The 20,321-nt window shown below is 44.6% G+C and overlaps 2 pseudogenes; both read left to right on the forward strand.

Moving 5' to 3' along the window:
* The first annotated feature begins 10,004 nt into the window (after positions 1-10,004).
* LOC109434223 (proteasome subunit alpha type-2) lies at positions 10,005-10,922 on the forward strand (annotated as a pseudogene).
* Positions 10,923-11,681: 759 nt separating this feature from the next.
* Positions 11,682-12,527, forward strand: LOC109434216 (large ribosomal subunit protein eL15; annotated as a pseudogene).
* The last annotated feature ends 7,794 nt before the right edge of the window (positions 12,528-20,321 follow it).

Raw genomic sequence — 20,321 nt, forward strand, 5'->3', positions numbered from 1 at the left:
CAGGGGCCAGGGAGCTGTGTCCTACACAACTAGACTGAGAAACAACGGCTTGAACTGGAGTGGGGGCGGGGGGAGGTGGGAGAAGGGGGGAAATACGCATTTCAAAATAGCTTTATAATAAGAATCTCACCATCAGTATTTGACATTTCTTGATTTCTGTCAATAATGTTGACAATGCATGTGTGTACTGAAATATTCTTTCCCATGGTTTTATCATGATTCATTTCGATTTTCAATTTCAGTTCCATCATGGACTTAAGGCTAATTCATTCATGCAGCTCAGACCTCTGAGCCAGTGGGACCCTGCGGGAACTTGGATTTCCAAGGAGGCACAGCCCAGTGGGCAGGGAGTGTGGAACAGCCGATGCTGCCACTGACGGGCAGGGCAAGGTCTGTGCTGCTGCCAGTGCTGAAGAGGCCGGAGCCAGCTGGCTGTGCTGCTTCTGGCCTGGGAAAAAGGAAGTCAATCCCTTCTGCCCCTTCTAATCTCCACCTAGTACCCACCAGCGGCAGGGCCTGCTGGAGGCCGGCGGGCTGAGGAGCCTGAGAAACAGTTATGAGTTCCAGAACTGTCCATATAAGAAGGTGGGTTTGCCTCAGAAATGAGGGTGAACAACCTGCAGGTAGCAGGCTGCTGGGCATGTGGCCATCTGCAGGGTGGTAGCCAAGGTCCCTGGACCGGCCACCACTGCAGACAGCATTCACAGGGAGAGAAACCTACTGTGTATGAGTTGGGTTGGTGTCATGCAGGAGACCCTGCTCGCTGCGCCATTTGTCATGCAGGGTGTCATGCAGGGTCTCTGGTCCCGCTCCCCATACAAGAACGCAGGATATGGTGAGGCCAAAAAGGAACACGCAAGGAGCCATAGATAGGGGAGTCATACTAGTATATTCTCGCTGGCGGCACTATACTCTCACTGGAGGCTGGATCCACACTGTCCGCAAACCGCCATCCACGCTTGCCAGCCCAGCCGCCATCTTCTTGCTAGCCCCCATTATTTCTCTCTTCTCCCTCTCTCTCCTCGTAGCCACAGCAGTTATATTGTGGCCAATGGCTCACTGGTTACAGCTGACGTCCAACTAGCCACAGCTGATGGCCATGCAATCACAGTTGGCCATTTACTACCTGAGCCAGCACCTGTCTATGTGAGGCCGAGAGCCTGGAAACTACTCTCTGGGGCTCCGCCCCCACAGTTGGGTTTTACTCACAGCTGAACTCAATCCCAACTCGTGCAAGTGGGGACTGGTGATTGCAGGGAGATTCTATTGTGTAGAAGCAGGGAAGGACATTAAATGGTAAATCGCACAAGTCAGTGAGAATTTGGGAGTCAGATCTATGGAGAGAGAATGTTAGGAGGGAACCTGGGCAAAGCCTGGACTGACTGGCGTGGAGATGACAGATACATGACAACCTGGTGACGTGTCAGGGCCGCGCCATGGCTCACCCTCATGGTCTCAGCCGACCACTGCTTGGCTGGAAACTCCAGAAACCTGGAATCCAGAGCCGGGCTGTGTCGGGATCCTGGGGGAGCCTGCCCTCACCACCATCCTGTGAGGGACAAAAAGGAAACCAACAGAAATTATGTGGGATTTTGGTGCCAAAATTGCTATTAATTTTTAAAAATACACAATTTTTCACTTTCCTGGTCTCTCTGTGCTCCAATTCTTGTGTCTCATGTCTTCCCTTTGCGTTTTCTGCCTTGTTTTGTGGTACATTCCCTTTAGGAACTCTTAGAGATTGTTCGGGGACATGATCATTCTGAATTCCCTGCCTGACAGTAGGTTTTATCTGCTCTTATACTTGCGTTTTGTGTTGCCAACTAGAAGTCTGATGTCATCTTTTGATTCTTGTTGCCTTCCAGTACATTCCAGTACATTCTTTCTGGAAGTTTTTAGAAGTAGTTATCTTTGTGGATCTGACACATTGTCAGGATGTGTACAGGTTGAATTTTTTTTCTTTTTTTTTCTCCTTGGCACTAGGGGTCATCTTTCAAGTTAAAACTCATGTCTTTCTTCATCTCAGAAATTTTCTGTTGTTTGTCATTTACTCTTCTGATGACCTACTGTGATGGCATCACACGTTGCCCCCAATTTGACGCTTCTCCCATTGAGAGGTAGGTTGATGTCTTATTGCCTTTCCTTGGGTCTGGGTGGCTTTTGATTGCTTCCATTGGTGGAATGTGGCTCTGCTACTTCCTAGGTCAGGTCATAAAGGCCAGGGAGCTTCGTCTGCTTGTGTGGGACACTGGCCCTCGAAGCCCCGAGCCACCATGTAAGAAGGCCCACCACCTGAAGCCCATGTCGGAAGCCCCGTGCAGGCCTCCGGCAGACAGTCTCAGCTGCTGTCAGCCCTTCATCATCAGGGCCCAGACGCCAGACGTGTGAGGGAAGAAGCCACGTGGGCCCCCGTGTCAGCTGCTCATCCCAGCCGAAGCCCAGCATCATGGAGCAGAGAAGAGCTCACTGAATCCTGTGCTCTTTCAAATCCCGACCCACAGAACCATGTGCATAAAAAATGCATTTTTTTCTTTACACCCCTAAGCTTCCGATGGCCTTTTATGTGGCAATAAAGAATTGTACCATCATGCCCCCCCAGAACCCCCCCAGCCCTCCTCACCATCTCCTGGTTCTCTCCTTCTGTGCTCCTATTGAAGGTAGTGGAGGGGAGAAGGCATTGAAGTGGTCTTGGCCTTGGTCATCCTGTGCTCTGTGCTTTCAGTCATCTGATGGTTGGAAAACAGGTGTTTCCCACTGCAGATGGGAACCACGAGCCAACACCTCATGTGGAGTCTGCAGTCCACGTTTGTGACATTTGCACTAAGGGTGCACACACCCCCTCTATTATCTGACCCTTGGGGACATGGCCCCCACTCACCTCCTCTGCGGCAGGCAGGAGAAAGGCACTTCTGCACGTGTAAGGCCACAGGTTTGCAAAATCAGGATATTTCACCTACTTTAATATACGTGGGTTGGACTGCGGTTCCACTTACATGCAGATTTTTTCAGTAAATACACGCACTGTTTGGAATCCATGGTTGGGAGCAGATGGACGCGGAGGCCGGCTGTGTGCACTGATGCATACCATTTTATACAGGCGTCTTATGCATCCACGGATTTGGATATCGGCAGGGGGGTCCTGGAACCAATCCCCAGCGCATACCGATAGGCAACTAAGTTTTGGGGGATTCAGAAGCTATACACGGATTTTCAACTGCGTGGGGGGAAGGGTCAGTGCCTCTAACTCCCCACATTGTTCAAGGGTCAACTGTGCAGTAAACATGCCATACAACTAATGAGCAGAGAAGTTTCTCGGAGCATTGGGTGCCGAAGCCCAAGTCTGAAACCATGAGCATTCACCTTTCCAGTCTCAGGGAGGTTGGATACAAACATCCACACAATTGGCAGAAGCTGGACCCTGCGTGGTTCTCAGGGTGGGCTCCGGGAGCCACCAGGCCTGCTGAACCCAAATGCTGGGGGTGGAGCCTGGGAGCCTGCATTTTTAATAAGCACGGAGGGGAGTGCTGTGCATACCACAGGTTGCGGGCCGCTGGATCAGACGCCTTGTGTCCCTGTTAGCATTCTGCAGGGGCTTACACAAAGCCACCACAAAGCATAGTTGAAAACCTATGGTAATGATAAAACTATCCAGTAAAAATGTTTTAGAATGAAACTTGGGCAACTTCAATACCCATCATCTTGGACACAAAATCTGTTTCGTAATGGTATTCCCTACTCTCCCCCAGAAAGCAGACAAACACAATGGTGAGACCCCAGAGCCCAAGCATTCGCCTCCGCGGCTGGTCTCTGCTTCTGGCTGGGTCCAGGTGCCAGGGTCCGCGGAAACCCCAGGAAGCACCTCCCGGGAGCTCATTCACTAACACTCCAGTCAAATTAGAATCATTTGGTAAGAAACTTCCCAAACTGAGGACAGAATCCGGTTACACTTTCAGCCTCATATTCTCTATCTATGTCAGAGACCCAGAGTCGGAGTTTTCTGTTTCTAAGAGCAGGGCCGCCTTCAGAGGAAACCTCATCTGAAGGGAAGCCTGCCGATTTTTCCTTGGCTGGTTTTTGAAGCCCCAAAATTGCGGTGGGAGCTAAATTTTAAACCCGGCGTTAGGTTATTTTCCCCCCTCAGCCTTGAGGTGTCTGATTCAGGATTCTGATAAGGCGCCCCCTCTCCCTTAAATCTGCTTAAAGAAATGTAATTTGGAATGCAAAACTAAATGTGTTTAAGGTGAAGTCTAATTCTTAACATCATTACTTGAGTTGGTTAGGTTTCTGTACGTCCCTGACCACCATCTGAGAACAAATTTAACATCCCACCAAGTGTGCACAGGAACATAAGTTCCCTTCCGTAAGGCAGCTCGCCATTTAAGTGAGAGGCTGTTCACCCCCGACTGACAGAGCCATGCCCTAGAAATGCTGATGACTCAGAAGGGATGAGATTCTCAAAGGAGAACCCTATCACGCAGGAACTGAAAGTTTTCACCAAGGAGAGAAAAGACCTTGCTAAAAACATAATTGTGTGGGTTAATTGAAATGATTTACTGGTAGTATTAATTCTGTTTTGTTTTTATTTAAAAACATCAAATAACATATACAATAATTTAAAAATCAAACACACCAAAGGTCCATAGCAACAACAAAAATGCCCCCCCTGTGACTTAGGAGCCATGGTTTTCAACTTTGTGAGCTCTTTTTCCTGGTCGTTACTTTTGTGTATCTAATTCATGTGTTTGTGTAGCTAATGCCTGTTTCGCTTTGTCTTAATGTGTAAGCATTTTACATTTATTTCAGCATTATGTATTTCATTCCTTGTATACTTGAGGTTTTAGTTCTTTTACTCCCCACCTTCTCTCTAACCTCCAAATGTGAGTATATCTCTGTTTTTAGCGAAGTAAATGATCAGTAAGTACTGTGATGCAGATAAATTCCACTGTCAGCCAGGTAGAGCGTTCCCATAACACCGCCCTGATTGTTTGACACTTGCCTTATTTTTAACTTGGATTATTTCCCATATACGAATCCTCACTTCTTTCTAAAGCTCCATGGCCATCCCATTGTTTCCACCTCCTTCCCTGGACGTGTCCTCTCCCCTCTGGTGTGGCCACACACCGCTGCCAGGTCTTTCCTTCTTTGCACCCCTGCATTTGCCATGGCTGGGACTCACGCCTCTGTCTTTCCAGGCACAGCTTCCTTGTTTTGCTGGAATCTAAACTGAACCCGGGCATGGCCTTGAGTTCTCTTTCTCTTCCCAACTCTGAAATAACCACACGTAGAACTGTCACCACAAACATCTGCCTCAACCCATCACATGCACCAACCAGGTCCCCTCACTCCTTCCAGAACACACCACAAAACAGAAACCTTAACTTGCACCATGTCCTATGTCAGTTATCTCTCAAGAAAGCTGGGGTGAGGGGACTACATGAAGTTTTAAGTGAACTGCGACAGTGACAGATGCGTGGCTGTAGACATCTGGCTGTGCTTGATTTCCTCTGTCCCTTTTTAGATGCAGGAAAGGAGCAAGTTCAGCCCCTTCTGTGTCTCACTGTCATCTTAAATAGGGGATCACTTTAACGTCTGCCTTGGGACTGAAGGTGAGACATTCATGAACCCATTAAACGGAGTTCTGTTTCTGCCACAGACGGAGCACTCACTACATGTTAGCTGTTACCATTATTACAACTTATTATGTTAATTCTTTCCCTTTAGTAACATAGACTTTCCTTATGTGCAGATCATTTTTGTGTCCCTCAATAAAGTTTGCAGTTTTCTGTCTAAAAATTTCTGAATATTTCTCATGACTTTCATTCTAATTTTATTGTATGGTTAACTACATCTAGCTTATTAATCTTTTCTGGTATATTTGCTGATTCCTCTTTAAAAAATAGGAAAATTTTATTTTGAATTAGTTGGAATTCAACGGCTTCCTTACTTTCTAATCAGAGCAAATATATCAGCGGTTGTATCTGTAAGATTTTATTTTAAATTCATATCACCTGCAAAAGATTTTATTTAAAATCTGAAAAAAAGGAAGAAAATACCCACAAGTTTCATATGTTCCCAATTGGGGAACTGCTAATTTTCTCCCTGATATGTAATAACTCCCTCTTCCCTCCTGTCAAAATCCAGATTTAATTTGGGGTGGCCTTTTCCAGCTCTCTTGCTGGTGGCGGTTAGGGAGAAGTTAGTGGGAGGCATCGGGTGGTGCTTCTAGAAAGTTCTTAAAGGGGCTGGTCACCCTTCTGCCCCTGCCCCTCCTCCTTCCTGGGATGTCCCATTACTGTTTGGCAATGCAGTGGCCATCTCAGGCCATGAAGTGAACTTCAGGAGTGACACCCGTGCCGAGGACGGCCTAGCAGAAAGGCAGAAGGAGCTGCAGGCTGTGCCATCCTACCAGCCCCCAACGCCTGACACCTGACAGTGAGCACGTCCTCTGCAGGAGAGAAAAACAAACCCCTGCTTAGTCAAGCCACAGGGTGGCCTTGTCATCAACAGCTAACTCCGTTTCTAACTGATGCATGAGAGACTTAATTATTTCATGAAAAGACCACTTTCCCTAAACACTGATTCTGGAGTCCCACTTAACTGTGAAGCAAGTTACAGTCACTCAAGAATGCAAGAATGTGTCTGGGACCCAATTCCTCACACTGAAAGGTTCAAATCCTACTTGAAGATAGAAAAGGAATGGCCAATTTTCAGGGAAAGCATTTACAATTCTGCTGTTCTCTCTTGTGTGTCTCAGTTCTCTCCCGAAGCCCAGAGCATGTTACTCAGCTGCCATGTTCGTCCTGTCTACAGGGCACCTGGGGGACACAGGACCCAGCTCACAGGTCTAGCTGGTATTTTCCCAAAGGTTTTTGGTGCTGTGCCCTGCACTCCTGCCGAATGTTTGAGACCCAACTTAGTCTGGTCTGCTCAAGGATTGATTCACTGTTTGTAGAGCAAATTCCATGCCCATCTCCCCAGACCACAGAGATGAAAAACAATGCCTTGTTTTAATTCCCGTTTCCTTAGCCCTATCCAGCGGAGTCACTTCCCATTTATTCTCCTGGTGTCACGCTGAACATCCTGTGGGTTTGGGGGTTTTGTTTTTTTTCTGCTTAAAATTTTCTGTCAATATATACTCAACTTCTAGAAATTTCTCTCAAAATTGTGAGAACCGGCAATACATTTCTAGAAACTTCTCTCAAAATTATGGGGTCTGAACACACCATTTGTGTCTTTTATTTAAATGAGATTCATGGGTTTTGGGGGAGATAAGTACCCCCATTGGGTTCCATCAGGATTATTCTTCGGGCAATCAGATGAGCTTTTCTTTGTGGCTTAAAATTTCTGTAGCTAGGCTCATGCCTCGTGATTATATAATTAGTCTTGAGAGCTGGAGCTGGAGCGTGAGATGTCTGTATTAGCCTTACTTTATACTTTTCCTTTTTGTGGTTTGTCTGATGAACAGTGAGAAAAACCAACTGAAGTTATTTGTTTTAGAGTACTATTGGTATTTTTAATGACTGTTTATGCATTATGTATAGCTGGTCTTTTTCAGTGTTCTTTTTTCAGAAATGCATATAAGGAAGCCCTTAATCTTTTCTCTCGATCTATCTCTAATCTGTATAGGCTACACTTGTACAAACTGGAATGTAACACCCTTGAATGTTATCTTGTTCCAACTGAATTAGAACAATCAATATTAAGGAAAAATATCCATTGGGAGATCATATGGATTATAAGCTACTGAGTTATTAGGAGATCTTAATAAGATGATGATTCTTTGAAAATATGACATATTGACTTTCCTCGTCTATGAAACTATCCAGAGTAGTGGTCAAATGTTAAACAAACTGCCTGTACCAAAATTTTTAAAAATTTTGATTAAACACATACAGCATAAAATTGACCATTTAAACCATTTTTAAGTGTACAGCTTAGTGGCATTAAGTGCATTCACGTTGTGCAGCCATCACCACCATCCATCTCCAGAACTTTTTCATCTTCCCCAACTGAAACTCTGGCCCCACTAAGCGGTAACTCCCCATTTTCCCTCCCCTGGCCCTTGGGAACCCCTGTTCTACTTTCTGTCTTTGAATTTGTCTGTTCTAGACACCTCATGTGAATGGACTCATATAATATGTGTCCTGTTGTGTTTGGCTTATTTCATAATGTCCTCAAGGTTAGGGTTTCAGTGTCATCAGGTTGGCATGTATCACAATATTATGGCCAAATAATATTCCATTGTATGTATGCACCATATTTTGTTTATCCATCATCCACTGATAGACTCTTGGGTTGCTTCCACCTTTTGACTGTTATGAATAAAGCTGCTCTGAGCGTGGGTGGCGGGATCTGTTGGCTCCCTGCTTTCAGTGCTTTTGGATAGATACCTAGGAGTGGAATTGCTGGGTCACGTGGAAATTCTGTGTTTAACTTTTGGAGGAGTCTCCAAAGAAGTGACCTGACAACTTTCCATGGCACTGTAACTGTTGGCACAGCCTCAGTCAGGGTTGGCCGGCCTTCCTGCCAGGATATCACCAGATTAACCAGACTTGTGACCATGCCCCTGCCCAGCCATGTCTCACTTACTCAGGGCTGGCTGCACTCTCAGAAGCCGCATGGCAAAGGTGCCTGCACAATGATCCAGGACACCGCTCTGATGCTTGTTTGATAGCCCAGGAAGTCCCAGTCTACAGACAGTACGGTCACGTCTTGGAAAGTCAGGAACATTGGCAAACATGGAGACCTCAGGAAAGATAACGCCCCTCTGGCTCCGGGTGCTGCCTGGAAAGCCTGGAAGCGGCTAGTTGGACAGCCCTCGGTTCCTGAATTCAAAGTGGAGAAACTGATAAGGACCATAAAAAACACTTCTGATAAAAAAAACAAAACAAAAAAACACTTCTGGCAGGATAGAAGTTGTAAAAAACATAACCCTTGGGGCTTTACCAAGCCCCAGCCTCAGTGCCCCAGGTCAACTTTTGTCAACTCCCCAAGGAGGCTACAAGTATTAAAGAACAACTCTTGTCCCACCTCTGCAGAGGAAACACGCACACCAAGATAATTTTAGAAATTCAAACCACGGGATGTTCTCACCACTCTGGAGGAACTCTTGGTCCCCTGTCCATCTACAGGTGACTGGATGAACAAATCGTGGTGAATTCATACAATGAAATAGTAACAATAAAAAGGAGCAAAGTGTCAAAAAACGTTTACGTGAAAATGGCCTTACACAAGAAAGTTACACTGTGTGATTCCATTGGTAAGACATCTTAAAGCAGGCAAGACTAATCTATGGTGGAAAAATCCAAACACTGGTTGCCACTGGAAGGTGCAGGCGGGGGATTGACTACCATATTTCCCCGAAAATAAGACCTAGCCGGACAGTCAGCTCTAATGTGTCTTTTGGAGCAAAAATTAATATAAGACCCTGTCTTAAATAATATAATATGACGTATGACCGGGTCTTACATTAATTTTTGCTCCAAAAGAAGCATTAGAGCTGACTGTCTGGCGAGGTATTATTTTCAGGGAAACATGGTAAGAAGGAATTGCAAATTGATGGCAGTGGTTTACATATCAATAGGGGTTTGGTTTACACAGGTGTCTGCATTTGTCAAAACTCATTGAGTATACAGTTGGATTTGTGCATTTAGTTGCATGTAAATTTTATCTTAAAAAGAAAAAAAGAACTATCAACATATGTTGAACCCTTGTTTTAAATGCCGAAGTATTTAGACGGAAGTAAAGTTTTGGCTAAAGACTTATTTTGAAACACATTGAAAAATCAAGATGATGACTGTATGGATGGGTGCTTGATAAAGTAAGTACAGTAAGTCCTCATTTAATGTTGTCTATAGGCTGTGTGACTTTAAGTGAAGCGATGTGTAATGAAACCAATTTTACCACAGGTTAATATAAACAAGAGTTAAGTTCCTACGCGTCTCATCAATGTTACAATGACACAATGTCAAATGAAAGGATGTTCTTCGAGGACCTGCCATACAATCAAATGTTAACGGTAGGCTCTAAGTAGTGCCTATATGATTGTTTGGTGTAACAGTCTTTTAACTTGTTTGGCATGCTTGATATTTTTCGTAATAAAATTTTGGGTGGCAAAAACTACTGGAGGGCTCTCTGGGTAGTAGATGGCGGAGCGCGGTTACAGCTTTTCGCTGACTATTCAGCCCGTCTGGTAAACTTGTCCAGATTGAATATGCTTTGGCTGCTGGGGCTGGAGGAGCTCTTCCAGTGGGAATTAAAGCTTCCAATGGTGTGGTATTAGCAACTGAGAAGAAGCAGAAATCCATTCTGTATGATGAAGTGTACACAAAGTGGAACCAATTGCCAAACACATAGGCTTGGTGTATAGTAGCGGCACGGGCCCAGACTACAGAGTGCTTGTGCACAGAGTTCGAAAACTGGCTCAGCAATACTGTCTTGTTTACCGAGAACCCATTCCCACAGGTCAGCTGGTACAGAGAGTAGCTTCTGTGATGCAAGAATATACCCAGGCAGGTGGTGTTCATCCATATGGAGTTTCTTTACTAATTTGTGGTTGGAATGGGGAATGCCCGTATTTATGTCAGTCAGAGCCATCTGGAGCTTACTTTGCCTGGAAAGCCACAGCAGTGGGAAGGAATTATGTGAATGGGAAAACTTTCCTTGAGAAAAGATACAAGATCTAGAACTTGAAGATGCCATTCATACAGCCATATTAACCCTGATGGGAAGCTTCGAAGGGCAAATGACAGAAGATAACAGAAGTTGGAATCTGCAATGAAGCTGGATTTAGGAGGCTAACTGCAACTGAAGTGAAGGATTACTTGGCTGCCATCGCATAAGACCGAAGGGACTGGAAAATCCAGAATTTCAGATAGTCTCTATCCTTAAACATGTTTAAAGTATAATTTTGTTTTGTTTTGCAGGCTTTTTGCATACTTATTTATACATGGTTTAATGGACCGATGTTTTTAAAATTACACTCACAAATCATAATAAACTGTTAAAAAAAACTACTAAAACAATATGTGGAATGTATCAGGGTCACAAGGTACAAGATCAATACACAATAGGCAATTGTATTTCTATAGTCTAGCATATCATTGGAAAATAAAAATGAACAAATAGTGCCACTTTTTAATGACATCCATCAAATGATATATTTAAGAATAAATCTAGTATAAAATATGTGCTGGATCTATATGCCAGAAACTTCAAAACACTAATGACAGAAATAAAAGAAGACCTAAAATGGAGAGATACGTCATATTCAGGAACTGGAAAATCAATATTGTTAAGGTGTCATTTCTTCCTGATTTGATCTATAGATTCAGTGTAATCCCAGTCAATATCCCATGAGGCCAGTTTTTTGTTTGTTTGTTTGTTTGTTTTGTAGTAATTGAATGCTGATCCTAAAATTTATATGGCAAGCTGAAGAAATTTTGAAGAAAGGGAACAAATTTAGGGGACTTGGCCAGTCCCTGATTCTAAGACTTACTATGAAGCCACAGTATTACAAAAATAGGATGTCAGTGTACAGATAGACACACATAAGCATATATTAATGAAATGGTATAGAGACCAGGATTAGACTCCCACGTGTATGGTCAATGATTTTTGATAAAGGTGCCAAGATATTTCAAAGAGGGGAAGATTGTCTTTTCAACAAATGGTGCTGGAGCTACTGAATGGGGAAAAAAAGTGGTCCTCTCCCCTTATTTCACATCGAATGCAAAATTAACTAAAAAATGGATCATTGCCTTTCTTTCCATCTGACCACAGCCATCAGGTAAGCTAAGATGGGCGCTTACAAGTACATCCAGGAGCTATGGCGGAAGAAGCAGTCCGATGTAATGCAGTTTCTTCTCAGGGTGCGCTGCTGGTAGTACCACCAGCTTTCTGTGCCCCACCGGGTCCCGCGCCCCACCCAGCCTGATAAAGCGCCCGGGCTGGGATACAAGACCAAGGCAAGGTTATGTCATCTATTGGATTCGTGTCTGCCTTGGTGGCCGCAAACGCCCAGTTCCTAAGGGTGCAACCTATGGCAAGCCTGTCCATCACTGTGTTAACCAGCTAAAGTGTACTCTAAGCCTTCAGTCTGTTGCCAGGGAGTGAGTTGGGTGCCACTGTGGGGCTCTGAGCGTCCTGACTTCTTACTGGGTTGGTGAAGATTCCATGTACAAATTCTTTGAGGTGATCCCCACTGATCCATTCCACAAGGCTATCAGACGGAATCCTGACACCCAGCAGCTCAGCAAACCAGTCCACAAGCACAGGGAGATGCGAGGACTGAGATCTGCAGGTTGCAAGAGCTGTGACCTTGGAAAGGACCACAAGTTCCACCATACTTTTGGTGGTTCAGGCCGTGCAGCTTGGAGAAGTGCAATACTCTCCAGTTCCACTATTACTGCTAATATGAGTAATGTTTGTAAAATTCTTACCTAAGAAAAAATTTAGGACAGTCATGTTTGCTTAAAAGTGTTCTTTAATTTGTCTGTTAAAACTAGTCTGGGGGCCGGGCTGGTGGCTCAGGCGGTTGGAGCTCCATGCTCCTAACTCCAAAGGCTGCCGGTTCGATTCCCACATGGGCCAGTGGGCTCTCAACCACAAGGTTGCCAGTTCAATCCCTTGAGTCCCGTAAGGGATGGTGGGCTCCGCCCCCTGCAACTAAGATTGAACACGGCACCTTGAACTGAGCTGCCGCTGAGCTCCCGGATGGCTCAGTTGGTTGGAGCGCGTCCTCTCAACCACAAGGTTACCGGTTTGACTCCCACAAGGGATGGTGGGCTGCGCCCCCTGCAACTAGCAACGGCAACTGGACCTGGAGCTGAGCTGCGCCCTCCACAACTAAGACTGAAAGGACAACTTGACTTGGGGAAAAAAGTCCTGGAAGTACACACTGTTCCCCAATAAAGTCCTGTTCCCCTTCCCCAATAAAATCTTAAAAAAAAAAAAAAAAAAAAAACACGAAAAAAAGCACACTAAAATCTCAATAAAATAATAAAAAGAAGACTTTTAAAAAAAAAAAAAACTAGTCTGGGGTGGCCATTTAGTTCAGTTTGTTAGAGAGTGGTGCTGGTAGCACCAAGGTTGCCGGTTCGATCCTCCGCTTGGGCCACTGTGAGCTGCGTCCTCCTTAAAAACAAACAAACAAAAAACTAGTCTGCAGATTGTTTTCACGAATACATTGTAAAATTATGAAAGTTAAAGTGCGATAATGTTTGAAGACTAAATGATGGTGTATTTTGTTTCTCATAAGATAAAGACTTTTGTCTTTGCTTTATCTTATTTAGAGAGTTGATATGTCAGTGTTTAAAATGCTGTTTGGTATAACAGGTGTAAAATAAGTACTGTGAAAGGAGTGCAAAAAAATGGATCATTGAGCTTAACATCAAAGCTAACACTATAAAAATTCTAGAAAAAATTTTAAGAGAAAAATATTTGTGACTTTGGGAAAGGCTATGACCTTAGGACACACAAAGTTATAAAAAAAATTGACAAATTGGACATTATCAAAATGCTCTTCCAAACACACCATTAAGAAAGCAAAAAGACAAACCACAGATTGGGAGATGATAGTCACAATAGCTATCTGACAAGGAACTTGATCTAGAACATAAAAAGAGCTCCTAAACCTCAATGATAACATTTAGTGGTGGGTTTTTTTTACATTAATGCAGAATCTATATGCATTGTTCTATTGCTAGCTTTTTTCAGTTAATAATAGATTGTGGGTGTGGTAGGCTGAATAATGATACCCCCAAAGATGTCCCTGTCCTAACCTTCCCAAACTTGTGAATATGTTTCTTTAGATGGCACAAAGGACATTGCAGATGTCATTAAGGATCCTGAGATGGGAAGCATAGCCTGGATTACCCAGGTGGACCCAGTCTAATCACAGGGCCCTTCGAAGAAGGAGACAGAGGGTCAGAGTCAGACAGACAGATCTGACGTTCCTACACTGTCGGCTGAAGATGGATGAAGGGGTCACAAGGCAGGGAGAGCAGGTGACTTCCAGAAGCTGGAAAAGGCGAGGGAATGGATCTTCCCCTAGAGCCTCCGGAAGGAACCCAGCCCTGCTGACCCCTGGAAGTTAGCCCCATGAGATTTCTGACCTCCAGAAGTATAAGATAATAAGTTTTGTTGTTTTAAGCCAAAGAAAACTCCACATAAAACTCAAGAAGACAGTTGATGCAATAATACAAGTATGCAAAAGATGCGAACATACACCTCACAAAAGAAGACACACAGATGGCCAGTACAACATGAAAAATACTCAGCATCTGCCGCGTCAAGCGCAACACGGGCAGTGAGGGAAGGAAAAGGAGCGGCTTAAGGTTAAGTTTTTTAAAAAAGAAAGAAACAGAGACTTAATGCAGTTAAATCTCAGAAGGCCAGGGGGCCTCACAGTCATGAAAGACAAACCCAGAATCAAGCCGACTGATGGCTTTTATTGATATTCACATAAGGCATTAGCATTATCTGTGAATCTCATACATCTTAATAGAAAACCAATTGGAGTCAATCACCCTTGCCTGCAGACAGCTGGACCCTAAGTCTCAACTTCCCCGAGGGACAAAACCTATATACATATGACTAGATGGAGAGCACCTCATTGAATCACTTCCCTTGCAGGTTTTGGGAAAAAATGCAGCCACAGAGGCTGAGGCTTTCTTTAGCCTGAGGAAGGTGGGGGCTGTGCCCACCTCTGTGAACCCCGTGGGTTCTCCTGTTGGTCCCCACGACTGCGTCTGGCTTGAGTTGTTCCTTCCGTGAGGAATCTTACTCGTCATTGACTGTCCAGTCATCTTTCTGGGACCAAACAGGGAGGCATAAGGTGCAAACACAAAGGTGAAGCAAAGTCCCTGAAAGGATCTATCTTACAGACTCTCCTTTCTATGGGGGCAGATAGAAGGAAACAAAAGGTTAAGCTGTTGCGTTTCTACAAGCATCATCACCTCTGCCTGCTTCCCTTCTCTCCTATTAAGAAAAATAATCTTCTGGATTGTCTTTTCACTTTATGTATGGCATCCACTGAAGCACAAAAGTTTTACACTTTTTAAAATAAACTTTTAATTTTACAGAACTTTTAAGATTTACAGAAAAATTGTGAAGATACTGCAGAAACTTCCCACGTACTCCACACCCAGTTTCCCCATTACCATCTATTATGGTACATGTGTTACAATGAATGAACCAATATTGATACTTCATTCATATTTCCTTGGTTTTACCTAATGTTCCTCCTCCATCTTACATTTAGTCATCATGTCTCCTTAGGCTCCTCTTGGCTGACAGTCTCTCACACTTTCCTGTTCTTGATGACCTTGACAGTTTTGAGGAGTACCTACCAAGTGGTAGAATGTCCTACTATTGGAATTTGTGGTGTCTTTTTCTTAATTAGATTGAAGTGACGTATGTTTTTTGGAGGAAGGCCACAGAGGTAAAGCATCATTCTCATCACATCACCAACACGACTTATCACTGCTGATGTGACCACCTGGCTGAGGTGTGTCTGTCAGGTTTCTCCACAGTGAAGTTACTGTCCTCATTCCCTTTCTATACTGTCTCCTGGGAAAAAAATCACTATGTGCCCCTACATTAAAGGACTGGGGAGTTATGCCAACTCCTTGAGGGCATAATATAGACATAAATTATTGAGAATTCTGCATGGCATTTTGCCCATGGAGCTGGGGTTCAGAAAATGGGGAATGATTGGGTCCAAAAGGTACCTGAGGGACCTTCTGTCCTGAGGTGTATTCTCCCCATTCCCCTGGTTGCAGGCTCACTTATCAAAGCAAAGCTGAAAGTAGGTTTGGGCCCTTTTACCAGGTACATGGTTGTCCAGGCCCCTAGGGCCCTGGGGGTGGTGAGTCACAGGATGGCAAGATTTCTGAGGTGCATGGAGCCTGCAGAGGAAATCTGAATCCCTTGTTCCAGTGAAGTCACACAGACAGGCCAGAATGAAGGCTTTCCCCAGGGATGAGGGAGCCCACTGGAAACACGAAGAAAGAACAGGCAGTTAGAAAGAAGAATCAGTTGGAGATGCAGGGCCTGAAACGTGTGATTGTTGACATAAAGAACTCAGTAGATGGGTTGAATAACAAAATGGATTTAACAGATAAGGACGTTGAAAGATCTGATCAACAAAGCAGCCCAGAGGCCTGGGGAGGAAATAGAGAGATGGACGTTCGTGAAGAGAAATGAAGAAATACAGAGAATATAAATGGAAATCAACAACAAAAAGATAGCTTAAAGACCCTTTGTATCTGGAAACTAAAAACATACCACCAAATAATGTTTCAACCAGAGAGGCAGTCATAATGAGAGCCATACACTACTATAACCTGAAGTTTCAGCCAGGTAAAGAGCGTCTAAAAATTGCAAGTTCATATAACTTGTGAATGTAGATGAAAATCCCCAAGCAAAATATTAGATAACTTTTGTCTCTGTCTTATTTGGGATCCAGGTTTGGATATTGAAACAGATTCTCCTCCCCTCCCACAATGCTTGAAACAGGATGGGAATGGATCCCTCACGTCAGTCCAGGGCTGGTCTGCTGGCTCCCCAGCACTAGGACCCAGGCTCCTTCTATCTTTGGGGTCACGGATCCCTAGGGTGTCCCCGAGTCCACTACCATCACACTCCAGCCAACAGAAATAGGTGCAAGAGCAACAAGAATTTACACTTTCCCTTTGGAAAGATCTGATCTAGAAGTCGCAGACCTTAGCTCCACTCACAATTGGCCAAACTTAGTTATGTGGCCATATCTAGCTGTAAGGCAGGCTGGAAAATGTAGTTTTCCTTTGGTGCATCCATGCATCCAGCTAAAAATTGGGGGGTCGTATTCTTACAGAAGCAAGAGAAAATAAATATAAACAACTAACCAGTTATTTCAGACATATTATCAAAATCATGTAGTGTATTAATAATAATAATAATAATAATACATCCTGAGCAGACATGTATCAATGTAATTCACCAAGTCAGTGAACTAAAGGAGAAAATTTGCTTTTTCTTCTTTGGTTGCAGAAAAAAATTATTTTTATTATTATTTTTAAAGCAAACACAAAAAGGAAACAGGAGAATTTCCTTAACGTTACAAAAGCTATGCAATAAAAACCTATAGCAAAAACCGTGCTTAACAAACCCAGAATCATTCATGTAGGCTGAAAATGAACAAGGATGCCAGCTAAACCAATACAATTCAATGTGTAACAGGAGTTTTGGACAACATAAGAAGAGAAAGAAATAAGTAGTAAAAAAGCATGGAAAGGGGAAGGACAAAACTGGCGTTATTTGCAAATGATATGATCAACAATATAAAAAACATAAAATACAATCATAGAATTAATATGAATTAATCTGAGTTTCCAGATACAAGATCAATTCCTAAAAATCAAAAACATTTCTCCACACCAGCAATACTCAACTAGAAAAGACAATAATAACAACAACAACAAAATCAAAGTATCTAACAAAATGCACAAAAATTTTGTAGCAAAAAAATACTTAAAGTTTTAAACTTATTTAAATGTTGTTGAGGTTGGAGAGTCCAATAAGTAACGCCCTTTTACACTGAGTTTGGAATAAATTGTAAGGTGGCCACAGAAACCAAACAGATGGAGCTCAAAGTACAATGGCAGTCCATCAGAAAGAGGTAACACATCTATTTGTTTGGGTTCACTGAGAAACAAATGCCACGACTGGCTTAGATGAGCAGGAGATTCTGGGATACTGGGAGCGGGAGAAGGTGGGGAGAGCCTTCAGATCACACCACAGGTCAGACACCTGTGAGAGGAGACAAGGAAGGAGGGAGAATCGGGTGGGAAGGTCTCAGACTGCAGCATGGTTGCAAGGAAGATTCAGCCAAGAAGACGGGACCTTCTCAAGCTAAGTGGAAGGCTCCCATGTCTTGCCCACCCTGTGCTCAGTCTTTAGCTCCAGCAGGCGTGACCATCGTGACAGCATGGCGGTGGGTCCAGAGGGCAAGCAGCCATGTTCCCAGCCACTACAGCCCACCCATTGCACCACACAGCTCCACAGCTCAGGACGGAGCTCATCCATGGTTCCTGGTGGCCTCTTTTCTTGGCAGGAGGGTAACTTAGAGAAGGAAGGTTAGTGAAACAAACTACAGTCTTGTTGCTGCAGTTGGCTCCAGGGCCACGACTGGGTTTCATCCTCACCTTCCTCCACTATCCATTCTAAGTTGCCCTCGCCCTCACCTATCACCTGGGCAGGTCTTGGTAGCTTACTTGGTAGACTAGCCCAAACCTTTACTCCCGAGAGAGCTGGACTTGGTGATCACATCTTTCCAGGCTGGGCTCTGCCTATGGACATTAATTAGACTACATCCTGAGGGGCTGAGGAGAGCCAGACCCAGGCACTCCTTTCCCTTCTCCTGGTACATTAAACACTGAGCCAGTGGTTTCCAGGGCCGGGCCCCTGATAGCCCACTGGGCGGGGGATGAATCATGATAATAGTAGACAGAGAACGGCAGTAAAGTTTGTGAGCTGAACGATAACATTTGTAGAGTGCCGTGGTCCCTTGAGGAGGACACCCTCACACTGACCCCATGAACGGCCCGTGACACATGATGGGGGAGCACCCTTGGAACAGGCCGAAATCCTGACTCAGCAAGGCTCAGAAGAAAAGGCGGAAATTGTTCAAGTGGCCCGGGAGCACAGAATGTCCCGGACACTAGGCACTTTCTATAAATGACTCAGTTGGCCCCACCGCTGGTGAGCATTGCCCGGTCCGTGGATCAGACTCATCTCACACCAGTAGGAGGGTGGTCACTCCTCATCCCCTTTGGAAGGACCTTTTCTAGAAACTGATGTAGCCAGTTACCTGTACACCCCAGGCACTCTGTCCTGGACCTTGGGTGCTCCACCGAAGTGGAAAAAGATGCTGAGTGCCCTTAGGCGCTCAGTCTCAGACACAGCAACTCAGAGAGGACCCAGCTTTGCAAGACCCATAATTTAGGCTGGAGATTCTCAGCAACAGCCCCCCGCCAAAAAAACACACAAAAAAAACAAAACAAAACAAAACAACAACAACAAAAAAGACAGAAAGAAAGAAAAGAAAAACAACAACACAGTGCAGCAGCCATCAAGGGTCAGGTACACCAACATCCAGCAGTCCCTTCACAGGCACTGGATTCTGTTGGATCCAGTTAGTAAACGAAGAGCAGCTTAAAGACACAGCATCTCTGTCTGGTGTCTGATCACTGTACCAACTGTAAGGGGACCCGGGACGTGTTTCATCAGGTGTAGTAAGACAGACACAGAAATGGGTGTCATAAAGGCAGACTTTTATAGTCACAGTTCCCTACAAACAGGAGGCACATCTGCCATGCAGGGCCACACAGGGAAGCACGGGGGGCGGTCAGGAGATGAAGGGAGAGGGGAAAATGTGGCCAAGAGCCTTTCTGTGGTTCCTGCAGGAAAGAATGGGCGAGGCAGGCTCAGAATTGACCAGTTTGAATAACTGCAGTGAACTCTGGGGTGTAGGGCTAGCCTGAGTGGGTACCTGGTTGTGGGGTGATCAGAGCAGGGGAGAAGCCCAATAAAGAGGTGGTGGGTTGTGGGCTCTGGACTGGTTGGACTGAGCATAAAAGGTGTGCTCGCAGGTGAGTTGTTCACTGTCTCTAAATTGGATGGGAGGGTGGCTATGAGGAAACCTGGGTTCCCAGGACCGTGGGTTCACCACCGTGTGGGACTGCAGCTATGCTGCCATCAGTTACTGGCAGCAAAAGTCAGTCATGGGATTTAGGAATGAGAAATTCAACGCCCGAGGAGTTGGTCCACTGGATGCACAAGAAAATGCAAAAATCACCAAAACTAGCAAAATACAGCATCCCATGATGATTATGAATAATAGCAAAAGGGACTGTTGGCACAGACCCTGAGAATGGGCTGGGCTTCTGTTGCAGCTGGTCTGAGCTCCAGCCATTAGTCTCTGGGTCACTACTGAAGGGAAAGTAATGTTAAAACAACAAACAGGGAAGACATTGGAATGAGTCACAAGGAGAAGGAGGAAAATAAGGGATGGTCCCGGGACTCATCCCAGCAGTGTGGAAATCTTTAAATGATTATTAAGAAATAGAATGAACAAGGCAGACATTTATGGGGTCAAAGGGCATAACCCAGCATTCTTGGAAGTTTTGTGAACTGATGGGAGTCCCTACTGTTCCCCAATAGTGCAGGGCCCTAAACAAGTTTGCCTTATTCTCCCTCCTGTGGAGGAATTTAAAAAGCTGGAAGGCAAAGATGGCTATGAGAAAGCAGACATCCAATCATCTGGGACAGCTGTCCTGCAAGGT

The sequence above is a fragment of the Rhinolophus sinicus genome, linkage group LG10 (assembly GCF_036562045.2).
Source record: "Rhinolophus sinicus isolate RSC01 linkage group LG10, ASM3656204v1, whole genome shotgun sequence".
Taxonomy (NCBI): domain Eukaryota; kingdom Metazoa; phylum Chordata; class Mammalia; order Chiroptera; family Rhinolophidae; genus Rhinolophus; species Rhinolophus sinicus.